The sequence below is a fragment of the Podarcis erhardii genome (genome assembly GCF_964252035.2).
Source record: "Podarcis erhardii genome assembly, chromosome: 15".
In the NCBI taxonomy this organism is placed as follows: Eukaryota; Metazoa; Chordata; class Lepidosauria; order Squamata; family Lacertidae; genus Podarcis; species Podarcis erhardii.
Window position 1 is genome coordinate 6,878,259 of NC_138505.1, and position 7,737 is coordinate 6,885,995.

Genomic DNA, 7,737 nt, shown 5'->3' on the forward strand with positions numbered 1-7,737 from the left:
GGCAGACCAACACGGCTACTTATCTGTAACTACACTTCCGCAAATCATTTGGAAGAAGCCATGACTGTTTAAAGTGGTATCACAGTGCTTCAGATGTAAGGTGTGGATGTGGCCAAAGGATAAGATATAGTTAAGAAGAGTAAGGAAACATCAAAACACACAGTGTGATGTGAACACTTGCTTTATTTATTTCCCTCCAACAACTATGACATTTGCACTGAAACAGCAGCAGCACTTTTCATGTAGTTATAAATGACAAATGCAATGGACACACACACACAGTGTGTAATTCAGAGATTTCCTTTCAACTAGTTTCAATGAATTGGTTAAATCAGAATTAGTTCACTCCAAGCACTCTGCTGGGACAGTGAAAATATAATTGCAGCTCAACATTTAGAAGAATGCTCTTGTTGCTGTCTCCACTGCTCCACTGTGAGCTGTCTCCACTGCTCACATCTGCTCCTCCAAAACTATTTGAAAGTGTTCTCCCCAACATAGGAACCATGAAAACCACTGTTTCACAAAACCATTTCTGGGATGGCCACCAGCTTAGGGCTATTTTGCACATTATATTGAGTAGCAGGATCATGGCAGCTTTTGTAGTTGCTCCGCATCCAGCCAGTAATGTGTAGATCTTTAGCTGACGTGAGTTTATCACAGGAATTTCTGGTGAAGGCAGATCCTACAATGGCCAGAACAATTTGCATATATGCCATCTGGCCTAAACCACATAGCTAGAATGTGGTTTAGGCCAGTGAATGGTGGTATGAGGAAGATATGTATTGCTAAGAGGGAAAGAAATCCCCCCCTTTTTGCTTGTTGAGATTGTTCATCATGGAACAAAGGGTGGGGTGTCAGAAGAAGCCCTCAACATGATCCAGACAAGTGGCTACTGTTGGAAAGAAAATGATTTATAGGACACAAGAGGGACCTTTGTATGTTAGTTAGGTAGGGTGGCTGTGCATGTTAGATAGGTCAGTATGTGAGAAGGAAGGAAGGAAGGATTCCAGAGGTCAGGAGATGGCCATTCAAGATTAGATGGCATTTTGAGCACATCTAGATTGATCCATGGAGGAGAGAACTAGCCACAGCTGTTCAACAGAATAGCTAAGAATTGCACCTCTATGTTCAGAGACTATGGGCTGTATTCAGTTTACTCCTACTTAAGAGTGGACCCATTGAAATAAATGAGCATGAACATCAAAATCAATCCACCTACTATGAGTAGGAATTAGTTGTGTGCAACCCATCATATCTCTGATTAATAGATGTTCCTGGAGACTAACCACAAGGGAGTGTATTCTGCTTTTCCACACAACCCTTGTGTATTTCTCTGGGGAACATGGTGAGCCTGTAGGAAACAGGGTGATGGATTGAATAAGCTCATAATATTTTTGGTCTCATCCATCATGACACATCATGTTCTTAAGTATCCTTGATATTACGTCTTCTGCTTTGTAATGAATAGTTCTTTCCTCACTTTCTAATTATCATTAAAGTATGCAGTGAAGCATTTACCTGTGTTCATCTTTTATCACCAGGGTGGAGGACCCCAGGAACCATGGCTGAATGTTCCCTTTTCATCTAACCCTTTGGACCAGACCACATACCGTATTTTTTCGCTCTATAAGACACACCAGACCACAGACGCACCTAGTTTTTGGAGGAGGAAAACAAGAAAAAAAATATTCTGAATCTCAGAAGCCAGAACAGCAAGAGGGATTGCTGTGTAGTGAAAGCAGCAATCCCTCTTGCTGTTCTGGCTTCTGGGATAGCTGTGCAGCCTGCATTCGCTCCATAAGACGCACACACATTTTCCCTTACTTTTTAGAAGGGAAAAAGTGAGTCTTATAGAGCAAAAAATACGGTACCTTCCCTCTGGCCTGGTCGCACCCCTATCCAGCCTTGCTTCACAAGCTCCAACATCTTGTTCTCACAGTGACCAATCAGATCCCTCTGGAAAGTCTGAAAGCAGGATCTGAGTGCAACAGCCCACTTGTGATTCCCAGAAACTGACACTCAGAGGCACACTGCTTCCATGTCAGTCTTTGGAGAATCGGCTTCATCCTCCGTGGCTGTAAATGAGCAGATCAAATTAAAGGGAATTCTTGCCAGTTAGTTTCTTTAATAAACACTGCGAGGGACAAAAGAAAGCATCTAACAAAGGGGTCATCAAAGTTTTTGTGGCTTGGGCCGGTTTACGATCCCGCAGACGCTGCACTGGGCCGGAGTCCATGCACACACACGTGCATGTGCATGCATGCACAAACACTATTTCTGGCACTCCTTCTGGTGTGGAGGAGGCATGCACAGCTTCCCATTGGCTGCAAGAGCTTCCTGCAGTCAATGGGAAGCTGGCCAGCATCACAGAATGCGCTCCCTGCTCTGCGCCAGTTTAGCATGACTCATGGGACCAACCAAGTGGGCAGCGGGGTCTTCGAGCAGGTGGCAGGGGTCCATGGGCCACTTAAACGACCCCCATGGGCTGCTTGTGGCCCATGGGCCTTAGGTTGCTGACCCCTGATCTAACCAGAATGGCAGTGCTCCCAATTCATTTCACTCCTCCCCCCCCCCGTCTCTATTAATATACGTCACTCCTACTTGTAATCTGAGCTTGGAGCCTCTGTGTTTTCTCTTCTGACACTTTCTGAGCTCTTCTTGAGCTTGGGCTGAGCGGAGGAATGCTGTCCAGAGACTGTGAATCTGTTAATTTTCTCTCTTCCAATGTTTCTTCACCTAGCTGTTCCGTATCCAGTATTTCCCAGCTTCTGCCTTCTGAAATTTGCACCTCTGCAAACCACTGTTCCAAATCTATACTGTCCTCCTGCTCCTGAGAAGATTCAGGATCAGGAGGAGGGGGAGGGGGTGGATCCCACCATTCTTCCTCAGTGCAGCCCTTTTCAGCATGACCCCGGACATCCCAGCAGCATCATGGCTGAACATAATCATGGTGGTTGGTAGCCACCGATAGTCTCATCCTCTATGAATTTGTCTAATATTCTTTAAAAACCACCCAGGTTGTTGACCATCACTGCCTCAGGGGTGTGAATGTGGTCCTCTAAGCCTTTCCATCTTGCCCCCAAAACTCTCCCCACACTGCACCCTCTCTATCCAGGCCGCACTCTCTATTGACCCTGCTTCACACCTTCCTTTAGTGCTTTTGCCTGGCTGGAATTGTCCTTGAACACAGTCTTGCTTGCCTGCATGAAGGCTAGAGGTGCATGAACAAACCAGCCTATTTATGAAAGAAAAAAAATCATATATATTGCTCCACCCACTTTTTATTATGAACCCAGCCAGTATTGGTATGCAGACCCCAAAGTGCATGACTTCCATGTGGATTTTTTTTTAAATACAAATTTATGTTGAATTTTGGGCAAACTGTAATTAAGGTTAGGGGAGTGGGGTGAACAATGGAGCAAAACTGGAACTGACACATTTGCCCATACCTTTTTATATAGGGGTTATACACTTAAAAACAAGAAACACGCTATTACACCTACCAGACAAGAACTGGAATTACATTTGGCACTGAGATGTCACCTTAAGGGAGATTTGAAAAGCTAGTTTGGGTGTTCCTCCTTTGGGCAAAACATCTGCAGAATGTTAGGGGAGGCTAAACCTTTTTTTTCATAAGACCAGTGAAGAGAGAAGGGAAGGAGGTGCCAGTGTTCTCACCAGAGTGAGAAGAGTGACTAGTGGGGTGCCACAGGGTTCTGTCTTGGGCCCGGTCTTATTCAACATCTTTATCAACGACTTGCATGATGGACTCAAGGGCATCCTGATCAAATTTGCAGATGACACCAAACTGGGAGGGGTGGCTAACACCCCAGAGGACAGGATCACACTTCAAAACAACCTTGACAGATTAGAGAACTGGGCCAAAACAAACAAGATGAATTTTAACAGGGAGAAATGTAAAGTATTGCACTTGGGCAAAAAAAATGAGAGGCACAAATACAAGATGGGTGACACCTGGCTTGAGAGCAGTACATGTGAAAAGGATCTAGGAGTCTTGGTTGACCACAAACTTGACATGAGCCAACAGTGTGACGCGGCAGCTAAAAAAGCCAATGCAATTCTGGGCTGCATCAATAGGAGTATAGCATCTAGATCAAGGGAAGTAATAGTGCCACTGTATTCTGCTCTGGTCAGACCTCACCTGGAGTACTGTGTCCAGTTCTGGGCACCACAGTTCAAGAAGGACACTGACAAACTGGAACGGGTCCAGAGGAGGGCAACCAAAATGGTCAAAGGCCTGGAAACGATGCCTTATGAGGAACGGCTAAGGGAGCTGGGCATGTTTAGCCTGGAGAAGAGGAGGTTAAGGGGTGATATGATAGCCATGTTCAAATATATAAAAGGATGTCACATAGAGGAGGGAGAAAGGTTGTTTTCTGCTGCTTCAGAGAAGTGGACCCAGAGCAATGGTTCCAAACTACAAGAAAGAAGATTCCACCTAAACATTAGGAAGAACTTCCTGACTGTAAGAGCTGTTCGACAGTGGAATTTGCTGCCAAGGAGTGTGGTGGAGTCTCCTTCTTTGGAGGTCTTTAAGCAGAGGCTTGACAACCATATGTCAGGAGTGCTCTGATGGTGTTTCCTGCTTGGCAGGGGGTTGGACTCGATGGCCCTTGTGGTCTCTTCCAACTCTATGATTCTATGATTCTATGATCCTTTCCCCCAAAGTCAGGCATGTGCTTGTTGGCTGAAGACCCCACATTCAGGCCTCACTGATGTAGACCAAAGGAAAGCAGAGCAATATGTTTAGCACTAGCTTGGCAGACACGCTTAAATATTATGAAACCAAAGTGAGAAGGGAATAAAGGCCACAATGAGCCAATGAGACAGACAGCAATGAGGAGAATAATGGGCAGACGAAGTCAAGGACACTGAGGATATAATGGGCAAATGGAAAAAGAGAGAGAACAAGAGTAGAATAATTGCCTCTACCCTGTGTTCTTGTGCTTCTGTAAAATATGCATTCAAATGAATAATGCTGAACTTTGAAGTAAACATGAGTGTCTTTGCCCCAGGGGCTGTGGGAACAGCACCAACGTGCTGGGGCAGATCCAGGAGCATACTAAACAAATTAGTTGTTGCCTTTCAAGATGAAGATGGATAGCTTTTGCCTGTGGCTTTTACAGCACAAACAGATATTATAAATACAAGAGGAGGCATTATTGGAAGGGGCAGACTTCCAATGGGTAGACATTAGCCACAATGTGTGTGTGTGTGTGTGTGTGTGTGTGTGTGTGTGTGTGTGCTCCGCACGTACACACATGTAATAACAGACTTGTTTGGGTAGGAGGTTACCTGAGCTTCCTTCCTCTAAAATTAAAACAAAAACAAAATCTTGTTTTCCATCATGCCCTCAACTTTTCCTTTTGTTGCTTTCCTCTCAGTTGCAGAGCATTTGACACCCCATCGAGATGACAATATTGATGAGCGGGTTCCACAAATCTAACTAAATTGCTTGATCATAGAATCATGATGAGTTGGAGGCCACCTCAAATGTCATCTAGGTAGGAACAGCCCTGCTGCTGGGTCAGGCCAGAGGCTTCACAATGGGCAACCAGATACCTAATGGTCAGTCCGAAAGCAGAACCTGAGCACTGAGTCCTCCCACTTGTGATTCCCAGTGATTGGAATTCAGGGAGAAATAAAAAATCCTTTGTGTGGGAAAAGAGGACTCTATTTATGGATGCCACTACAGCTGTGAGAATGTTGATTGCACAAAATTGGAAGACTGGAGAAACACCAACTAAAGAACAATGGAAAGGGAAGTTGATAAAGCTATCAAATGACTATGGTTAGCCAAGAAGGCTACGTATATATTATTTTCAGGGTGAAGAAGGGGTGAGAGTTTTTTGTGTGTTAGTACCCTGCTTGTGTGCATCTCATTGACCACTTTGGGAAATAGGATGGTAGACTAGATGGGCATTTGACCACATATAGCATACGGTTGCTGTTTTGTTCCATTCACGTTTCTTATATAATTGTTTACATTTGTTTTTATAATTGTCAATTATATTATTGGAACTCACCCTGGAGAAGGTCCATAGCTCAGAAACAGAGCATCTGCTTTGCAAAGAGAAGGCTCCAGGTTCAATCTCAGGTGTCTCCAAGAAGGGCTGGGAAATATATCCTGCCACAAAACCCGGAGAGCTGTTGCCAGTCAGTGTTGATGGAACAAGGCAGCTTCCTATCTTCCTGGGGACATTGTGGTGAAGGTCAGGTAAGAAATCTTGGGTTGCATCCAATTACGTTCTACTCCAGTAGAATGTCTACTCATTGGAATTAATGAACCTAAATTAGTCATGTCTATTAACTTCAGTGGGTCTACTCTGGGTAGGACTTAGTTAGGGGCAATCCCTTATAAATAAATAAAAAGAGAGAGAGAGTTTCATGGAAGAGGGCATCTACCTATCTGTTGGGTTTGAACCCTGAACAGAAGCATTCCTCGCTGTCCTGATAAGTTACCGATCCCATGTCTTTATGGCATAGGCAAATGTGTTTCTGGAAAATAAGCAACATGATTATAATTTTGACCCCTCCCCGCTTAAAAAAGCACTTCCACAATCCCTGCCCTGTGTCAAAATGAGAAACCATATATCAAGTATACACAAACAGTAAAAAAGCATTTTTACTAATTTGCTGGTAAGTTTGAGTTTTATTGAATGGCACATGAAAGTGTAACAGTGAGAGAAGTCTTCATCATTCCACACGGGCAACTTTTCAGCCCCGCCTTTCCTTTTCCTTCAACCAGCTTCTGCCCACCCCTCCAGGTAGAGTCACAAGTCAAAAAGGCAAAAGGGTCAGTTTCATCTCGAGTCTTGAAAAAGATGCAATTGTCACTGGGTGAAAATGATGGCTGTCAGGTTTTGTTCCCTTAGCATGGGGGAAAGAGAGTCCTGGCTCAGTGTTTCAGAAGTGCCGAGTGCCCAAACCACTCATGAAACCAATGAAAGGAGTTTGTTGGTCCTCAGCCTTTCTGAAACCATGTTTAGCCCTGGATTTGCTGCTCTGCCTTTGATCCCATGGGTGCTCTTGCTGGGATTAGCAGGGCCATCCACAACTTCCGCCATAGCCTCTTCCATAGCCTCCTCCATAGCCTCCTCCATAACCTCCTCCATAGCTTCCACCACAGCTTCCTCCATAGCTTCCTCCATAGCTTCCACCACAGCTTCCTCCATAGCTTCTGCCATAGCTTCTTGAAGGAGAGTTGAGCCGAGCTCCGTACCCCAACCTGTAGGCACTGGGGTCATAGCAGCCCCCTCTGCGACTGTACCGGTAACCGTAACTGCACGGTGGCATGCAAGCTGGGCCATAGCCATAGCCACCAGAACCACCGCAGCCAGAACTGTAACCATAGCCACAGCTTGTGCCACTGGAATAGCCAGTGCCACTGCCATAGTCACAAGGTTGGTAGCATGGTTGATAACAAGGCTGATAGCAGCTTGATTGCCTATAGAGCATCATCTTTCTAAATGGGGAGGTGGGTCTGTAATAGAAGGGAGAAAGTCAACAGAATTAATTTGGGTGGTGCTTAATTCATTTTTGAATATATTTTATATTCCGCCCTTGTCCATTGATCTCATGGCAGGTTACGTCAATAGATACATACAATCAAATAATAAAATCAGTTGTATCTAACATAGGTCTGGGTTGCATCTAACGTAGGTCACACTCACACAATGCATTCAAAGCACAATAATGATGCTTTAAAAACAATTG